The sequence below is a fragment of the Mus musculus genome, chromosome 10, assembly GCF_000001635.26.
Source record: "Mus musculus strain C57BL/6J chromosome 10, GRCm38.p6 C57BL/6J".
In the NCBI taxonomy this organism is placed as follows: domain Eukaryota; kingdom Metazoa; phylum Chordata; class Mammalia; order Rodentia; family Muridae; genus Mus; species Mus musculus.
Window position 1 is genome coordinate 69,017,522 of NC_000076.6, and position 18,974 is coordinate 69,036,495.

The following is an 18,974-nucleotide window of genomic DNA, read 5'->3' on the forward strand; positions in this document are numbered from 1 at the left end:
CTGGAAAATCCATCCTTGTCCTCCAAAAGGAAGAAGGGGGTTCAGGCAATGGGGGGAGGGGACAAGAGAGGATAATGGAGGAGATAGGGTCAGAGTCCATGACATACACGTGTGAAACTGCAAAAGAATACTTAAAAACTGAAAACGCTAAAACACAGACTTTCCAAGAAGCCATTATTCTTGATCATTTAATCAATCTATTATAGTCTATGCCTCCAGAGACCTGAAAATGGATCTTGAAAATTCTTTAAACTTCTAGACTCTTATCCACATTTCCCACCATCCTTTTACCCCAGCTTCATGGCTCTTTGACTTCTCAGTACACCCTACAAACACACACACAAGCACACACACAAACACCCATGCACTCACAAACACACACATAAGCACACAAGCACACACAAATACACACATGCACACACAAATGCACACACACATACACACATGCACAAACACACATACACACATATACACACAAACACACACATACACAAACACACACACAAATACATGCACATGCACACACACACATACTTTGGCCAACTCATCTCCAGCTTCCTTCCTTCTCAGGTCTCAGCTCTGACACCCATCCTCATGCCTCATGATAACTGAGGTGCTCGGACTCTTCTTCCGAACTTGCTAATCTCACCCTATGGTCACATTTATCTTTCTGGACTTATATTGGCTTTTTTTCCCTTCTGCCTCCCTGATCAAGCTTCGGGTTGATTAAGGCTGAGATCTGGGGCAAGGCTGAATGACAAATAATGAGTAAAACGGTTTAATCTGGGAAGATCAACGCCTCTTGCCTCTTATATTGCTTTCAGGTAATCTGTCTCAAAATCCTTTGGAAAGCAAGAGCTACAGATGCACCAGGCTCACAGAGGATGTCAGGAATCCTGCTGGAACGCATCTGAAGGTCATGTTAAAGGCTTCCTGGCACAGCTGGGCTGCAGGGAGCTTGGGTATGTTTTGGATGGGATGAAGCCATGTCCTGTTCCTTGACTCAATCTTCTCATTCATTCATTCATTCATTCATTCCCTCTAACCAACCTCTATGTAAAACACCCCAAAATATGGATCACTGGGATCCTGGAGTTCCGACTCATAATATCTGTTGAAGAATGGCCTCTGCTGACTTAGCTTCCCAGTAGTGCCTTTAAACAGACTGGCCCAAAAAAATAGGAAAATAAAATAAAATCGGCAAAAACACTATACACATGCTAGTTGAAGTAGGTTTTTATATTTAAACGTAGGTATGTTGTTTTTAACTCACCATAGACTGCTCTATAATGAGTTCTCAAAATGTTGCCAGTTAGAGAACAACTTTCCTAAAGCAGATCTGTTTTATTTCTATTCATGGATATGTGTGTGTGTGTGTGTGTGTGTGTGTGTGTGTGTGTGTGTGTGTGTGTGACATATGTGTACAGGTGCCCATGAAGGACAAAGGGTATTGAGTCTCCTCAGACAGGACTTACAGGTGGTTGTGATTCACAGGGCATGGGAACTTGTGAAGGTCGCCTGGCCACCTTGCTGACATCCTCAAGTTCTGTCCTTCTTGTCTTGAGACAGGGTCCCTAACTGATCTTGATTTCAGAAGTAGGGTACGTTGGCTGGCCAGAGATCATGGCTTCCACGCATGGCCTCCACAGGAGTACTGAACTCCCATTCCTCTAAAATTGAAGCAAGAGCTCTCAAACACTAAACTGCCTCTCCAACCACATAAAGAACAATTTGACCAACCTTAAAAAAATTACTTCAAAGATTTACTTTAATCTGAACTTTTATGATCATTGTGTGAAAATTGTCAATTTATAGATCTGGGAAGCAAACAAAAGCAATTTATTTGCATGTATACATAATCAGGATTTACTGGGGAATAATTAATTACATGGTGTATAAAGTAAGAGAGAGAGAGAGAGAGAGAAAACTGAAATTGGAGCAATTGGAGCTCACCAAGTAAAGTAATTACTTACCTTGCAAGCACGAGGATCTGAACCTGACTCCTTAAAACCCACTTTAGAAAGAAACATGGTGGGCTGGAGAGATGGCTCAGTAGTTAAGAACGCTGACTGCTCTTCCGAAGGTCCTGAGTTCAAATCCCAGCAACCACATGGTGGCTCACAACCATCCATAATGAGATCTGATGCCCTTTTCTGGTGTGTCTGAAGACAGCTACAGTGTACTTAGATATAATAATAAATAAATCAAAGGAGAAGGAGGAGAAGGAGGAGAAGGAGGAGAAGGAGGAGAAGGAGGAGAAGGAGGAGAAGGAGGAGAAGGAGGAGAAGGAGGAGAAGGAGGAGAAGGAGGAGAAGGAGGAGAAGGAGGAGAAGGAGGAGAAGGAGGAGAAGGAGGAGAAGGAGGAGGAGAAGGAGGAGAAGGAGGAGGGAGAGGAAAAGGAGGAGGAAGAAACATGGCAAATGCTTGTGATCCCAGTGCTGGGGAGGCAAAGAGAGGTAGCTTCCTGGGACTCCTTGGCCAGCCAGCCCTGCCTACTTCTGGGCTCTAGGTCAATGAGAGACCCTGTTTCAAAACAAAGTGGATGGCCCCTGACAGTGATAGCCAAGGTTGCCAGCTGCTCTGCACATGCTGGTACACACACATATGTAAGAACACATACATTCACACATGCACCAGCACACAAATTAGCCTTCCATATTTATTTTCCAGAAAAGACAGATTTTTTTTTTCATCTAGAAAGGCAGTTAACTTGGAATAAGCCAAATGCTTTATTCTAGACATAGGACAATTCTAGAGACAATATTCTAGACATACTCTAGAATAAGCAATTTTTTATTCTCTTCTTGTCACCCATGCCCTCAGTGTGTCTACCAGGGGCAGGGTGGGGCTTACAACGCATTACACTCACAGTGTGGTACTGTCCCTCAGAGGGTCCTGCTTCTGCTTTCTGAAGCGAAGACTACAGCTCTGCCTGTCCCTCCTTTCCCTGTCATCTCTGTGTTCTGAGACTCTAGCCCAGCAGTCAAAGAAGACTCTGCTTCCCATCTCTTAAACATCATGACTTTACCATCTTTACTTCAGGGTTCATAAAGTGAAAAGACAAAGAAATCAATGCATACCCTCTTAAGCGCGGGGACACAAATTATCCTTGAGTTAATAATTCACTAGTTTACAGAGCCAAGAGAGACAAAGCAAGATCCAGAGTAAGTGAAATAAAGTGTGTGTATGTATAAATAATTCATATTTTAATTAAAATTGCCTATGGAATATCAAGGCAAACTAAATATCAGCTTGACCAATGTACTTCTTTTATAAGCTAAAAAAACAAAAAACAAAAGTTATCTGATATAATATTGCAGGGTTTTTTGAAGGTCCCCAGCCGCATGTCACGTGACACAACTCGATGCCTGGTTCTATAATTAACTTTCAGTGTCAAGAGGAGGAAATGCTTTCAGAACAGCAGGTACACGGTCGGTTTTGCTGCATGCGGCGTAATGAGGGTTTTGGATTTAACACTCTAATACTTGTTTTATTACCACGCTCAATTGTCCGTGCATCTTAGGATTCATGTTGTGTGCATCAGCTAAGTCATGTTTCTTTCATTAGCTGAGGCAATTAATGTACATTGAGCCTCTAAGTGCTATCCCTCCATGCTTTCTTCTTGTATAATTCAGTTGGCGATGATTAAAATAATTTTTCAATGGAGAGGCCTCGGCTTAGTGAAAAAAATATACTGCAGCAATGTAAGAAGCATTTGTAAACATTTTTTGGAGGATGTCGTTCGCTGTCGCACGGCGCGGTGGCAGATGGCCATACAAAGCAGCTCATCCTTGACAACACACTGAGACAGACCTCGAGGGGATTGGGGCAAATGGGCGGAAGAACGGGAGAATGTAATGCCATGTCATAAATAGCTTTCAGTCTTCCGCTCGAGGTGTTTTGGTTAAGTATCAGATACCAGGTAGTGTTGGCAACCAGTGGCTTACTCTTGTTAAACCTTTAACTAGTGAGCGCTTACTCACCCTGTGCTAGCTCAGACTAACCATCTTACACACACAGCTAGCTCCACACTCAGTCATAGGAACAGTGGATCGCTGAGGAGCAGGGATGGAGTGATTTTCGCAAGGATCCAGCTCAGGTTAGTTGTGGTCCTGGAGGTCAACCCTGCGCTCCGTTCCCTTTCGTATACGAGTTTGACTTCCTGTCCACACTTCCTTGTTCTTTGGTCACCAACTCGGAGCAAATTATTGAGCTTCTCCTGCTTCCTTTTCTCCTCTGCAAAATACGGAGCTGATGAGAGGAAACCTGTGACTGGAAGATCAAGTCCACCAGTGGCCACGTTCTGGGAAGCACGCCTGGCGATTCTGTGTGATGGTGACGCTGCTATCCGGCTATCACAGGCTATGTGCTCCCGAACGAATCATTTCATGATTTTATGCAGGACGTTATGCTGCGATGATACCTGTTAGTAAGTGGGCATGTGTGTAAGTGGTCTCAGGGATTACTGTCTTACATGCACTACTTATCATAATCAGAATCCAAGATTAGCTAACCTTCTGGATATCTTTTCTCATTCAACAAGCGATTATCCTATTTAATGTAGATTGACAGTGTGGTGATGGATCTATTTTCTAATTATGTCTCACTCCAGTCGGCTTCATGTGATGATCCAGACATTAGCAGAAAGATGTATGTGGTTAGACAAAGTAGCTCCCACACTGGGTACATTGTCTGGTGGTCCTCTTAATCCCTTGATCTGCAACAGAGAAATCTACCACGAGTAGCTGCTCTCCTCCCTTGAGCCAGAGAGCTCCAAAGCAAACACTGCATTTATTACATATGGATTTCCAATTCTCCACTCCAGTCCCCTCCTTCCCCTGAGACTCAGTTCAAGGGTTCCCTCCCCTGGGGAAAGCTTTCAGAAATATTCTTCTCTTTCCCATCCTGAACTTCTTAAATTGGAGAGAAACAAAGTAACAACAGCAACAATAACAGAAACACACACATTATTCTCCCAACAACTGTCCTTAATTTCCATTTAATGAACCACTAGTTTTCAGCTACTGGGTGTCTTTCCAGACTCCTTTGCAGCTACATATAGCTAAGTTATGGTGGACGGTGTATAGACATAAGTACTGTGTTAAGTAAGAAGCATCCTTAAAGAAAGGTGGACATGCTAGTCTTTACCCTGAATCCCAGTGACTGTAAAGACACCAGTCATTTAGGACCATCCACCTCCAAACCTTGTTTATGTGAGAAGGAAATAAACCTAGGTGTCTCTACTTCATTGCATCTCATGTGAACTCATCTTTCTCACTTGGTGATGTAATTGCTTTGGTACCTCTATCTCTTCTCTATCACATGATTCCATTATAGCCAACCTCTGTTCAGCTAAGGCTGTTCTAAGTGTGAATTCCTAAAGGCAAAGACTGCTAATTAAGTGTGCACCACACTTCCAGCTTCGTGGTAGATTTTGAATACACCCTTGGTGTGTAGATGTCACCTATATCAGAATGTGTGGGAGAATGTAAAGTGCTGGTCCTGATGTCACTTCCCTAGGAGCATCTCCTTCTGCATGAGTGGCAAAGTCTTTGTCAGGCACAGTTTTACAATGCATGATGGGAAAGGGGCACAGAGTTCAGTGTCTGGGCTCCACACCCTCCATCGTTGTGCTTAGGAAGAAGATCTTTGCTATTTCCAGTCTTTGCTTCAGAGATTCAACAGTTTGGCTGGGAAATCCTATGATCTGAGATCATTCTGGTTAAGTATTTAAGAAGAGTGACTTGTTGTTTGCTAAAAGAAGCCTGATATAGCTGTCTCCTTAGAGGCTCTGCCAGAGCCTTACAAATACAGAGGTGGATGCTCACAGCCAACCATTGGAATGAGTGCCAGGTCCCCGATGGAGGAGTTAGAGAAAGGACTGAAGGAGCTGAAGGGGTTTGCAGCCCCATAGGAAGAACAACAGTATCAACCAAGCAGAACCCGCCCCCCAGAGCTCCCAGGCACTAAGCCACCAACCAAGGAGTACACATGGAGGAAGCCATTACTCCAGCAGCGTACTTAGCAGAGAATGGTCTTCATCAATGAGAAGAGAGGTCCTTGGTCCTATGAAGGCTAGATAGATTCCTCAGCATAGGAGAATTCGAGGGTGGAGAGGCAGGAGTGGGTGGGTGAGTGGAGGAACACCCTCATAGAAGCAGGGGGAGGAGGGATGGGATAGGGGATTTCCAGGAGTGGGGGAGACTGGGAAAGGGGATAGCATTTGAAATGTAAAGAAAGAAAATAACCAAAGAGAGAGACAGACAGACAGAGAGAGACAGAGAGAGAGAGAGAGAGAGAGAGAGAGAGACAGAGACAGAGACAGAGACAGAGACAGAGACAGAGACAGAGACAGAGACAGAGACAGAGAAGAGTGACTTGTGACTTTGTGACTCCAGGGAAGAAAAGGGCCAAGACTTCACCGGATTCTGACATCTGGACCCAGGCTGTGAGTTATGATCACGGAAGTCATAAGGCTTGGCTGGGACCTACAGAAAACCACTGACCAAGCTCTTATCCAGGATATCTTGGGTTTTTCAGAGGCTCATGAGTGTGGATTTCGACAGTGACGTTCTCATGGATGTTTGTCTTTTTGCTTTGTTTCTGTAGGCCACAGAGACTTGGAAGTCTCACAGAGTTATTGGGTGGGGTGAGGGGGACTTCCTTCAGTTTTCTCTATTCCTGGAGGAGACAGATTAAGCCAAATGAGGAGGATGCACACAGTGAGTGGAAACGGTGGCTGGAATGTTGGGTTCTGTGACCTGCTTAAGCAATAAAAGAGTAAAAGCCCAGGCTTTTATGCATAGAATTCTTTATCCTGATCTCATGCTTTCAAGCATGGAACTGCTTTATCTGTATCTCAACTCCTTCATATAGAAAAAGGAAAGGTTCAACGGGTTGCCTGAAGACCATAACTGTTTCATCTCAGAGACTCCTGAAGGAGTGAACATCTGGAGAAGTGTGAGACAGAGAGTGGACAAGTGGAAACCAGAGCACGTGTAGCGTGGGCTCCAGGGCTGGAGAAGTGTCCATTTCACTGACTCAATTATTCTGTTCATACACACTCCGCTCATAAATGTCAGCAGGCCCTGGCTAAGAGCCGTAAAGTCTTTAGTAGGGAATAGCACCCCCCCCCAAAAAAATCAATATTTCATCATCCTTTACTTTTGTGAGCATTGTGAAGTAGTTAACCTATTGGAGTTGGGACAGGGGTCTTGTATGGAAGTGTATCTATCTCATAATATCCCAGTGCTTCACTTACAAATGAGAACTCTGGGGCTCACTGACATCGCTGACCTTGCCCAAGTCATATACTGGGTACAAAACAAGCCCACATCCATCTAGGCCTAGCCCTTCACCACAAGCTGTCTTCTTCTCCAACCATAGAAGCCCCTTGCTTTGGAGCAGGAGTCGAGGTAGCCATGTTGAGTTTCTACCAACCCCATCACACCATTCTGTACAACAAGGAGATAGCCATGTTGAGTTTCTACCAACCCCATCACACCATTCTGTACAACAAGTGAAATGTAAAAATATCTCTGTATATGCCAGATATTCCACTACTAGGCATATACCCTAAGGACTCCAGATGACACCACAGACACTCACACATCCGTATTAATTACTGCTCTATTCCTGACAGCAAGGGACAAAGAGCAGCCATGTTATCCAGCAACAGCTAAAGATACATGTGTGCTACAGATACACAAAGGGATAGTATTTAACTGCAAAGAAAAATAAAAATTTCAGGAAAGCTGATAGTTCCAAATCCCTGAGAGAAAGAAAACAACCAAATGTCTTTTCCCATGTGTCAACCACATCTTGTTATGTGTACGTATGTAGGTAATCAGATATAAGTCTGGGTGAAGTCTAAATGTCAAAAAAGGGGACCAGGAGAGAGTGATATTCTACAATGAGGAAGGATGGAGGAAGAATGAGAGGACACATGGAAGGAGAGGGAGAGAGAGCGTCAGAATGGGCAGCTGAGACTGAACAAGGATAGAGGGGTGAGAGCAAGACAGAGGCAGGAAACCACAAAATACACTTTGTTAAAAACTTATCTAATTTTTAATTATATAATAGGTTAGACACTAACTTAAACTGTAAAAGAAATGCTTTCTGGAGAAGAAAGAACTGTCTTTATTGCTACACACAAACTCTCTAGAAAGAATGGAAATCTAGAACAATTCAGTGGGTTCATTTTGTCTTTTGTCCTCTTTCCACCCCCCCCCATTCTTTCTCAGCTTCCTCCTCCTCTTCCTTCTCCTCTTGCTCCTGCTCCTCCTCCTGCTCCTTCTCCTACCCTTCCCCTTCCTTCTCCTGCTCCCCCTCCTCCCCTTCTCCTTTCTCTTTCTCTTGCTCCTCCTCTTGCTCCTCCTTCTCCTCCTTTTCCTCCCCCTCCTCCTCCTCCTCTTTGGTAAGGTCTTGCCTGTATATTAGCATACAAAGGACTGGGATTCATTTTGTCAATTCATGACTCTTCAACTTCCTCCCCTCATCCACTCTGCTGCCCCCTTAGGATCTCTTTCTGTTTTAATACCACATGCAGTATGTTTTTCCTTATTTTTATTTATTTTAACATGGTATTTTTTTTTCTTTAGGATTTCACACAAGTGTACAATGAAATATGCATGATCCTATCCACTCCCACTTCCCTCTATGAGCCATCCCCACGCCCCCAACACATCCCCTTCCTACTTCAACTCCATGTTGTTTGTGTTGCTAGCTCAGAGTTAATGTGCACTTTCTGTTATCCTGGTGGAGCCAAAACTACAAAGGAAAATCTAGATTTTAATCTCTTCTCTAAATTAGTTTTTGAACATGCAACCATTGTCTCATCTGTATGGAAATTCCTGAGCCTCTGTCATACCCTACAACCAAGAGAAGAGTTTCAATACACAGAGCTAATGTATCCGTGTGAAATCTCACCCAAGTGCATCTTAATACCCACAATGCCTCTTTTAAGTGGGTTGGTGTCACAGGATCAATGAACTTCTTCCTAGGAAATTTTCACTGCCATCTGTCCTTTGAACATAGCACTGAATTTCATAAAGATAATTCCTTTCAAGCGTATAAAGCAGTCTGACAATTCTGCCCATACTCTCCCTGAGCCCCCGTTTCCTTTACTCCTGATGACCTCATTACTTCCCTGTCCCCTTCTGCCTTTACGTCATAGAAACACATGGACGGTGCTATGTTTCCATGCAAGATTTGGGATGCACATCTGAGAAGAAGCATTCAATATCTGTCTCTCTGAATCTGGACTTCCTTCCTTTCCACAGTGATTGTCCATTTCATCGCTGTTAAAGAATGAATGGCAGAATGAGGCCTCATCACGGATTTATGTCACATTTCCGTACTCATTCGCCCATTGATGGACACTTAAATAAATATATGTGCAAAATCCTAAGGATTCAATATTTAAAGAAGATGGTTGTTAGCTGAATCTAAGATCTGAATCTGGTTTGTGAAGAATCGTGTTAAAGCAGTGTTGATCTCATTAGCAACAGAACCTGGTCCATGTTGCCTGCTTAGTAAGTATGCTAATCCCATTGGCCATATCTTTTGAACCTGAAATCTGGGTGCAAGACCCAGCCTTGCCAGGGACTATCCAGACCGTGTATTTCCATCCTAGTGGGGGCAGCCACCAAAGGGACCTGGGAGTCCCTGTCCTCTCCACACACGTAGGTTTCAAAGAACAGCCTCATATTCTCCTCAAGCTTCGGCTGGAACCTAACAGAAGCCTTTGACTGACGGCTATGGTTAATTAAATCATCAAGTAGGTGGGCCAGTAGGTGGGGAACCTTAGAAAGCAGCTTCAGGGGACAAGAAACCAGCCTCTCAAATATTTTCAGTTTAAAGGATCCACATCAAACCTTAATGGGAAGCCACATGTTGTGGTAAATCCTGGCTTTAAGTTTTATGGTTATTTACAGCCATTTCGGTTCAGAGCATATGGGGCCTGCAGTTCCCTTTTTTAGAATATCAAAACGATAAGCTAACCCAAGAGAGCGTGCACAGCAACTAGCTTTTGTTTAGGTTGACGAGGAGGCAAGGAATATATTTAGTTAGACAAACTGGCAGGAGCCAGGGCTTGAAAGCTTTGGCTTAGGCAAAAACTGGTAGGTAAATATTAAGGAAGCCATTGAAATTCCAAAGTAATTTACCTGTAGTCTGCCAGGAGACTCCATCCTCTGAATTGTACAGGCATTTGTCTCTGCAATAAAACGTTATAGACGGCGTTGTAAATCTCTCTCACCTATGAGAAGTCTCAATTATTTTCGACAATGTCTCAGAGTAGATGTTGGCAGTAGATGGAATGTAAACTCTTTTTTTTTGTTGTTCTCGCTCCCACAAGAATGAGCCTTTCTCCTCTATACCGCTGTCTGCAACACTAACAAACCCAAGTAAATTCATCTCCCAAATCAACTACTATACCATATTAAATGAAGCAGGTAGATGAGCTATCAAATGGCATATTAGAGACAGTTTCAAAAAGAAAACCAGTTGGGTTCCAGGTACAAGGTGGCTTAACAAAGATTTAGTTCCTCTGACATCCTAAATCCCCCGCCCCCGAAAAAAAATGTTTAATTTTAAAGCAATCCTAGAACAAGGGACAGAGAAAATGAGCGAGGATAGTGGCTCTTGACATCGTAGACCTGGAACGTGTTGATAAGCAACCCTCAATCCAGACAGCTCCGTGGAAGTCAGTGAAAACTGACACTAGGGAGAGCGGGCGATAGGGAGCCCATGAGAGTGGAGAGGGTCCCGAACCAAACAGACTGCCCGGAGGGATGGGAACCTAAGAGGCTGGTTGAAGGAAGAGTGAATGAAGAAGAGCCACAAGTTCAGTCAGTGCGGATTTCCACCTCGATTGGCTCCCAAACAGGAAGCAAGGCATAAGTTTAATCAGAAATACAAACCGGAGATGTGGTAAGGCACAGAAAAAGCTTATTGGAACCAACTGTGGATTTCTGGACGTTGGCATCTGACAGTTCATTGGAAGTGGGACTTCTCAGTACCATTGCTGGTCAGTAACTTAAGAAAACATGTGTGCACATGTGCACACACACACACACACACAGAGAAATCAGTTTGTTTTTTAAATTATAAGGTTCTCATCCATTATCAGTGGTAATAGCAAGCAAACCTTTGGAAACATTTGGCATTCACCGCCATGCCTCCATTACGCCTATGTCTTTAACATTACCCTTTATAATTTATTGGCTTCATTCTCACAAATTAACTGTGCTTTCTTTAACATCTTCAAATACTCATGTATCCGGTGGCTGATCATCATGATGTCATCAGAGTACATTAAGAAAAATTTAACTTGAAAGGAGTCTCCAAAAGGCCAAATTAATGCAGACAAACACATGAGGAAGCTCTCTGTTTCAGGAGACTGTAATCAGATAAGGGTAGAAAAAATACTTACAGTATAAACCAAAGTTAGGAACTTTGAAGCAAATGAAAAGTGTAGCTTAATGTGAAAGAAAAACTGGGGTCTAAAGATATTGTTTCAGTCCTAAGAGCTAACAGAATGTGAAAGTAAATCTATTATGGAATTTTAAGTCATAAGAGCTAATAATGTTCTTCTCAGTAAGATGTGTGCTATTTAATACATAAAGAATCATGAAAATATGTCATCCTTTCAATTACAGAAGACTTTTTTCTTTCTTAGCATAAGCATTTAGGGTCCAAAATTCACCCATTGCATAGAATTATAAGCATCTATATTTAAAAAACAAAAAACTATTGGACACAACTACCTCCAAAATTAACAGAGGATCATCTCCAAGTTCAAGGAAGAGGATCAGGGGTCAAATGGCAGCTGTACTACATAGCAAGCTCAAGGTCAACCTGAACTACACAAAGAAAATGGTTGACCAGAAGAGAATACAGACATGACTTGGACAAGACAGATTCACAACAGTAGGTATAGAGCTATGTGGGGAGAGGAGACAAACAGACAGATGGACAGACAGACCAGAAAACTACTGGAACCCAAAGACAAAGGAAGAGACTTCAAAAGAGTCAGAAAATGCACTCTAACTTTTAAAAAGCCCTAGAAATGTTTACAGCTGGCTTCTCAACAATAATAAAAACCAGAAGGCAATTGAATCGCATCTTTACAAGAGCACAGTAATTCACCACCATAAATACAGTAGGGGAGAGAATTCTCTCCATGGATATAATCTGACAGCTTGACATTTTCTTCTTAGCCTAACAGTAAAGTGAGAAACTGTTAAAGAAAGGAAGGTAGTAAGGATCCGATCCTATCAAAAACCATAAATTTATACTTTTATGTCAAAATAAGTTCTACAAAAATTGGAAGCTATTACCTTTAATAGATGAATAGTTAACACAACTGAAAACCAATTAGGCTACATTATTGTGTGCAAGGGTGTGTACACAATTCACACACAGGTAGAAGTCCTTAAAGAAAAACAGAAAAACACATCCAAACAGGTGATGGAAATGAACAAAACCATACTAGAACTAAAAAGGGAAGTAGACACAAAAAAGAAAAACCAAAGCGAGGCAACACTGGAGATAGAAACCCTAGGAAAGAGATCTGGAAACATAGACGCGAGCATCAGCAACAGAATACAAGAAATGGAAGAGAGAATCTCAGGTGCAGAAGATTCCATAGAGAACATCGACACAACAGTCAAAGAAAATACAAAATGCAAAAGGATCCTAACTCAAAACATCCAGGTAATCCAGGACACAATGAGAAGACCAAACCTACGGATAATAGGAATTGATGAGAATGAAGATTTTCAACTTAAAGGGCCAGCTAATATCTTCAACAAAATAATAGAAGAAAACTTCCCAAACATAAAAAAAGAGATGCCCATGATCATACAAGAAGCATACAGAACTCCAAATAGACTGGACCAGAAAAGAAATTCCTCCCGACACATAATAATCAGAACAACAAATGCACTAAATAAAGATAGAATATTAAAAGCAGTAAGGGAGAAAGGTCAAGTAACATATAAAGGAAGGCCTATCAGAATTACACCAGACTTTTCACCAGAGACTATGAAAGCCAGAAGAGCCTGGACAGATGTTATACAGACACTAAGAGAACACAAATGCCAGCCCAGGCTACTATACCCGGCCAAACTCTCAATTACCATAGATGGAGAAACCAAAGTATTCCACGACAAAACCAAGTTCACACAATATCTTTCCACGAATCCAGCCCTTCAAAGGATAATAACAGAAAAGAAGCAATACAAGGACGGAAATCACGCCCTAGAACAACCAAGAAAGTAATCATTCAACAAACCAAAAAGAAGACAGCCACAAGAACAGAATGCCAACTCTAACAACAAAAATAAAAGGGAGCAACAATTACTTTTCCTTAATATCTCTTAATATCAATGGACTCAATTCCCCAATAAAAAGACATAGACTAACAGACTGGCTACACAAACAGGACCCAACATTCTGCTGCTTACAGGAAACCCATCTCAGGGAAAAAGACAGACACTACCTCAGAGTGAAAGGCTGGAAAACAATTTTCCAAGCAAATGGACTGAAGAAACAAGCTGGAGTAGCCATTTTAATATCGGATAAAATCGACTTCCAACCCAAAGTTATCAAAAAAGACAAGGAGGGACACTTCATACTCATCAAAGGTAAAATCCTCCAAGAGGAACTCTCAATTCTGAATATCTACGCACCAAATGCAAGGGCAGCCACATTCATTAGAGACACTTTAGTAAAGCTCAAAGCATACATTGCACCTCACACAATAATAGTGGGAGACTTCAACACACCACTTTCTTCAAAGGACAGATCGTGTAAACAGAAACTAAACAGGGACACAGTGAAACTAACAGAAGTTATGAAACAAATGGACCTGACAGATATCTACAGAACATTTTATCCTAAAACAAAAGGATATACCTTCTTCTCAGCACCTCACGGGACCTTCTCCAAAATTGACCATATAATTGGTCACAAAACAGGCCTCAATAGATACAAAAATATTGAAATTGTCCCATGTATCCTATCAGACCACCATGGCCTAAGACTGATCTTCAATAACAACATAAATAATGGAAAGCCAACATTCACGTGGAAACTGAATAACACTCTTCTCAATGATACCTTGGTCAAGGAAGGAATAAAGAAAGAAATTAAAGACTTTTTAGAGTTTAATGAAAATGAAGCCACAACGTACCCAAACCTATGGGACACAATGAAAGCATTTCTAAGAGGGAAACTCATAGCGCTGAGTGCCTCCAAGAAGAAACGGGAGACAGCACATACTAGCAGCTTGACAACACATCTAAAAGCCCTAGAAAAAAAGGAAGCAAATTCACCCAAGAGGAGTAGACGGCAGGAAATAATCAAACTCAGGGGTGAAATCAACCAAGTGGAAACAAGAAGAACTATTCAAAGAATTAACCAAACGAGGAGTTGGTTCTTTGAGAAAATCAACAAGATAGATAAACCCTTAGCTAGACTCACTAAAGGGCACAGGGACAAAATCCTAATTAACAAAATCAGAAATGAAAAGGGAGACATAACAACAGATCCTGAAGAAATCCAAAACACCATCAGATCCTTCTACAAAAGGCTATACTCAACAAAACTGGAAAACCTGGACGAAATGGACAAATTTCTGGACAGATACCAGGTACCAAAGTTGAATCAGGATCAAGTTGACCATCTAAACAGTCCCATATCACCTAAAGAAATAGAAGCAGTTATTAATAGTCTCCCAACCAAAAAAAGCCCAGGACCAGATGGGTTTAGTGCAGAGTTCTATCAGACCTTCAAAGAAGATCTAATTCCAATTCTGCACAAACTATTTCACAAAATAGAAGTAGAAGGTACTCTACCCAACTCATTTTATGAAGCCACTATTACTCTGATACCTAAACCACAGAAAGATCCAACAAAGATAGAGAACTTCAGACCAATTTCTCTTATAAATATCGATGCAAAAATCCTAAATAAAATTCTCGCTAACCGAATCCAAGAACACATTAAAGCAATCATCCATCCTGACCAAGTAGGTTTTATTCCAGGGATGCAGGGATGGTTTAATATACGAAAATCCATCAATGTAATCCACTATATAAACAAACTCAAAGACAAAAATCACATGATCATCTCGTTAGATGCAGAAAAAGCATTTGACAAGATCCAACACCCATTCATGATAAAAGTTTTGGAAAGATCAGGAATTCAAGGCCCATACCTAAACATGATAAAAGCAATCTACAGCAAACCAGTAGCCAACATCAAAGTAAATGGAGAGAAGCTGGAAGCAATCCCACTAAAATCAGGGACTAGACAAGGCTGCCCACTTTCTCCCTACCTTTTCAACATAGTACTTGAAGTATTAGCCAGAGCAATTCGACAACAAAAGGAGATCAAGGGGATACAAATTGGAAAAGAGGAAGTCAAAATATCACTTTTTGCAGATGATATGATAGTATATATAAGTGACCCTAAAAATTCTACCAGAGAACTCCTAAACCTGATAAACAGCTTCGGTGAAGTAGCTGGATATAAAATAAACTCAAACAAGTCTTTGTCTTTTCTTAACCTCACTGACCTTTCCGGTTTAACAGAGTCCCGGAGGGACAGCGTGGCCAGCAAACCAGTTGGCTGATGAAGGGTTGGGGGCAGCTGAGGCAAGGGAAACACGGATCAGGAAGATTCTTCAATGACTCTGCTCAAATCCCACAGTCCTTCCTGTGGGAAGGACACCTAGCAAAGTCCAGAAAGGACATGGCTGTGTACTGTGTGGTAGGTTATTTCTCTGTTGCGGGTTAAAATAGCCAATTCAAACCAGATTAGATTATACTAAAGCACATTCATTGGGAAGCTGCTCTCAGGAGAGTTCACTGGCCCCAAGAATTGAGGCCAGGGGAGTCGCAATGGGAAAAGGGCTGGGGAGTGGGGGCGGAGGGGGGGGGCGTACACGAATTGAGAGAAGGAGAAGAGAGAAGGAAGATTTAAAAGTCTGGATTATATAGGGAAAGCCTCTGGGGGAAGGGCAGCCCAGCCCCTGGGGTGGAAAGTTCAAGGTTGGGGGGCAGGGTATGCCAGAAAGGGACTGAGGAATGCTGGGAGAACCTGGAGGCCAAGCGGCTTTGATGTGTAAAATATGCTCCTCAGTCCTTTGTCCTGGTCCAGCACCAAACACTGTGTTCTCCGCGGTTCCTTTACTATGGATGACTTTGGTGAAGATAAAGAGACTTCTGGACCTGGCATGAGGTGGACATCGCCCTGAAATTCAGCCACGTTGCTCATTCAGATGATGAATCCTTGTAAAGGGATCCAGAATATCCCTGCCATCTACCTACATCCTTGGAAGCTTTGGTCCATGTATGTCTACCACAGTCTCTTCTGGCTAGGCTTTGTCAAATTACACAAACTAGAGACAGCTGGGAGGAGAGAAACTCAGCTGAGGAATTGACTCCATTAAGTTGACCTGTGAGCGTCTCTGGGGCATCTTCTGGATAGCTCCTCAATGTAGGAGGCTGTTGTAGCCCTGGACTGCACAAGAAAGGTGGATGAGCAAGCCAGGAAGCAGTGGTCTTCCATATTCTCCCTTCAATTCCTCCTGGCTCCTGCGCTGACTTGCCCTCAGTGATTCGACTCACCTGAATACTGTAAGCTGAAATAAACCATTTTCTGCTGCAGCAGCAACAAAGGGCAAACTAGGCTCATCAGCAAGCAAGGTCCTCTCTTCACTCTTCCTTGAGAGAAAATGCTGCAGAAGCTCGCATTTTCTTAAACAGGGTCCGCTGATCCTGCCCCACATTTAGGCGGTAGGAATCCCTGTGCAGAGAAAATGACAAAGCATGAAATTAAAGGTCCTTAACCGGGTCTCAGAAAGTACAGTTTACTCACATTCTGACTGTGCAGATATTATCTGTAGCACCATTTTAGGCAAACCAGATAAATCTGTGTCAAAACTCTGGTGCAAAGGATCCAAGCCAAACAGCATTACCTTATACACGTTTCTGTTGCCAGGATACCAACTCCCATTCCTTATCTCAGTAGTGAAGCCAGTTTAAAAAAAAAAAAAAAGGTGGCCACTCTGTCCTTCTGGGACTCTGTTAAACCTGAAAGGTCACTGAGGTTAAGAGAAGACAAACATGTATAAATCCAGAAAAGGACTCCAGAAGTGCAGCTTGTAGTAGATACTGTGATAGTTCCCACAACTTGACATGTATCCTACAAATAGATCTTTTTAACTTGAGTGCAGCAAGGTCATGCTTGCTTGTTTATATTTTTTTTTTCCTTAAAACACATTGTTGCTTAGTTTCAGACTGGGACAGAGCACTGAGGTGCATAGTTTACATATCAAAGTAGACCTAGTCTCCAGGTTCTCCCAGCATCCCTTAGTCCCTACCTAGCATACTCTACCCCCAACCCTGAACTTTCCAGCCTAGTGGCTGGGCTGCCCTTCCCCCAGAGGCTCCTCCATATGTAATCCAGACATTTTGGTCCCTCCCCGTCTCTTTTCCTCTTCTCTCTCTGCTTGCAAGCCCTTTCTTTCTCTCTCCCTCCCCTTCCCCATGGTGACTCCCCTGACCTCAATCCTTGGGGGTCAGTGAACTTGCCTGAGAGCAGCTTCCCAATAAATCTGCCTTTAATGAAACCTAATCTGGCTTGAATTGACTCATTTCACAGGCAGCACAGAAATAACCTATCAATTATGACTAACTTCTATTTATTATATATTTTACTATCTAAATGATTCTTTTATTATTGAAAATTTTAAGGCATTTCTCAAATCTTACTCCTATAAAAATTTTGTTAGAGTTGGACCTTTTGTTTACATTTTTGATTATTGGCTAAGTGTGTTTTCCTAGAAATGGAATTACTGAAAAAATAACGTAAGACTCCGATGAGCCTTAGCTATCAGGGACCCCCTGAGTGAACAACTCAGAGCCAGGGATCCATACAAAAGCAAGAAGAATTTATTGTTCCAGTAAGCTGGGGTCATCCTGCACCCGAAGAAGAGGCAGCGACTTCAGGGACCCCATTTTGGCCAGTTTTTATACAGTTTTCAGGGGTAGAATAGAGCAACAGCCACTAGGCACAATGTGATTGGCAGAACAGTGTGACTTTTAAACTGATTGGTCCTTAAGAAATGAGGTGGAAAGGACTTCCCTTGTCTGTAGATGGCCGACAGTAAATCTGTCCTGCGGTTTCCCTGAGGAATGTAATCCAGAAAGGGAGGGGCGCCTAAGTGCTCCATTGACCTTCTCTCCCTTCCGAGAAGGGAGGGGTCTTTATGCTCTGGGGTCTGGTGGAATTTTCCAAATGCCCTGAGCTGACCTCTTCAATAACATGCATATATATGGGACTGGAAAATTTTATTTTTAAAAGCTTGTAGTTAGTGGGTGTCTTTTTCTTCTCCTGTTACTGTGATAAACATGCTGACTGTGTTTTATAAAAATAAAGAAGGAATATGTTTGGTGAAGGGTGTGGGGAAGCTATGACAAGGCATCCCTTCCCCCTGAGGGACCAGTCACATTGACAGTATAGTATAGGATAGAATTTATTTAGGGCATGGGGAGGGGAGCTGAGTGGGCAGTAGAGATAGAGAAAGGAGAGGAGTAAAGGCTGGCCAAGAGCACATGGGGGGGGGGGAGGAGAATGAGGAGAGATGGGGAAGGTGAGAGAGGACAGAGAAGGAGCAAGAGAGAGAGGAGGGGACAAGCAGCCCCTTTTATAGTGGGTTGGCACACCTGGCTGTTGCCAGGTAACTGTGGGGCGGAGCCTAGACAGAATCCTAACAACAACAAAAGCAACTTCTGCAAGAAAGGCTGGATTCTGGCTCACAGTTTGAAGGGACACTCCACCGTGGTAGGGAAATGAGGTTGCAGGAGCTTGAAGCAGTTGCCCACACCTCATCTACAGCAGAAGAATAAAGAGATGGATGAATAAAAAGTCTCAGCTCACCTTCTCCTTTTGATAAAATCTAG

General features: G+C 42.6%; 1 long non-coding RNA gene across 1 annotated transcript; it reads right to left on the reverse strand.

The window, feature by feature from the left end:
• Window positions 1–3,218: 3,218 nt before the first annotated feature.
• Window positions 3,219–16,367, reverse strand: Gm33035 (predicted gene, 33035). Its single transcript, NR_155866.1, has 4 exons — window positions 16,108–16,367; window positions 10,167–10,216; window positions 4,515–4,717; window positions 3,219–4,423 (listed from the first exon to the last, which is right to left on the reverse strand). It is a non-coding gene; the product is annotated as a predicted gene, 33035 (long non-coding RNA).
• Window positions 16,368–18,974: the final 2,607 nt, after the last annotated feature.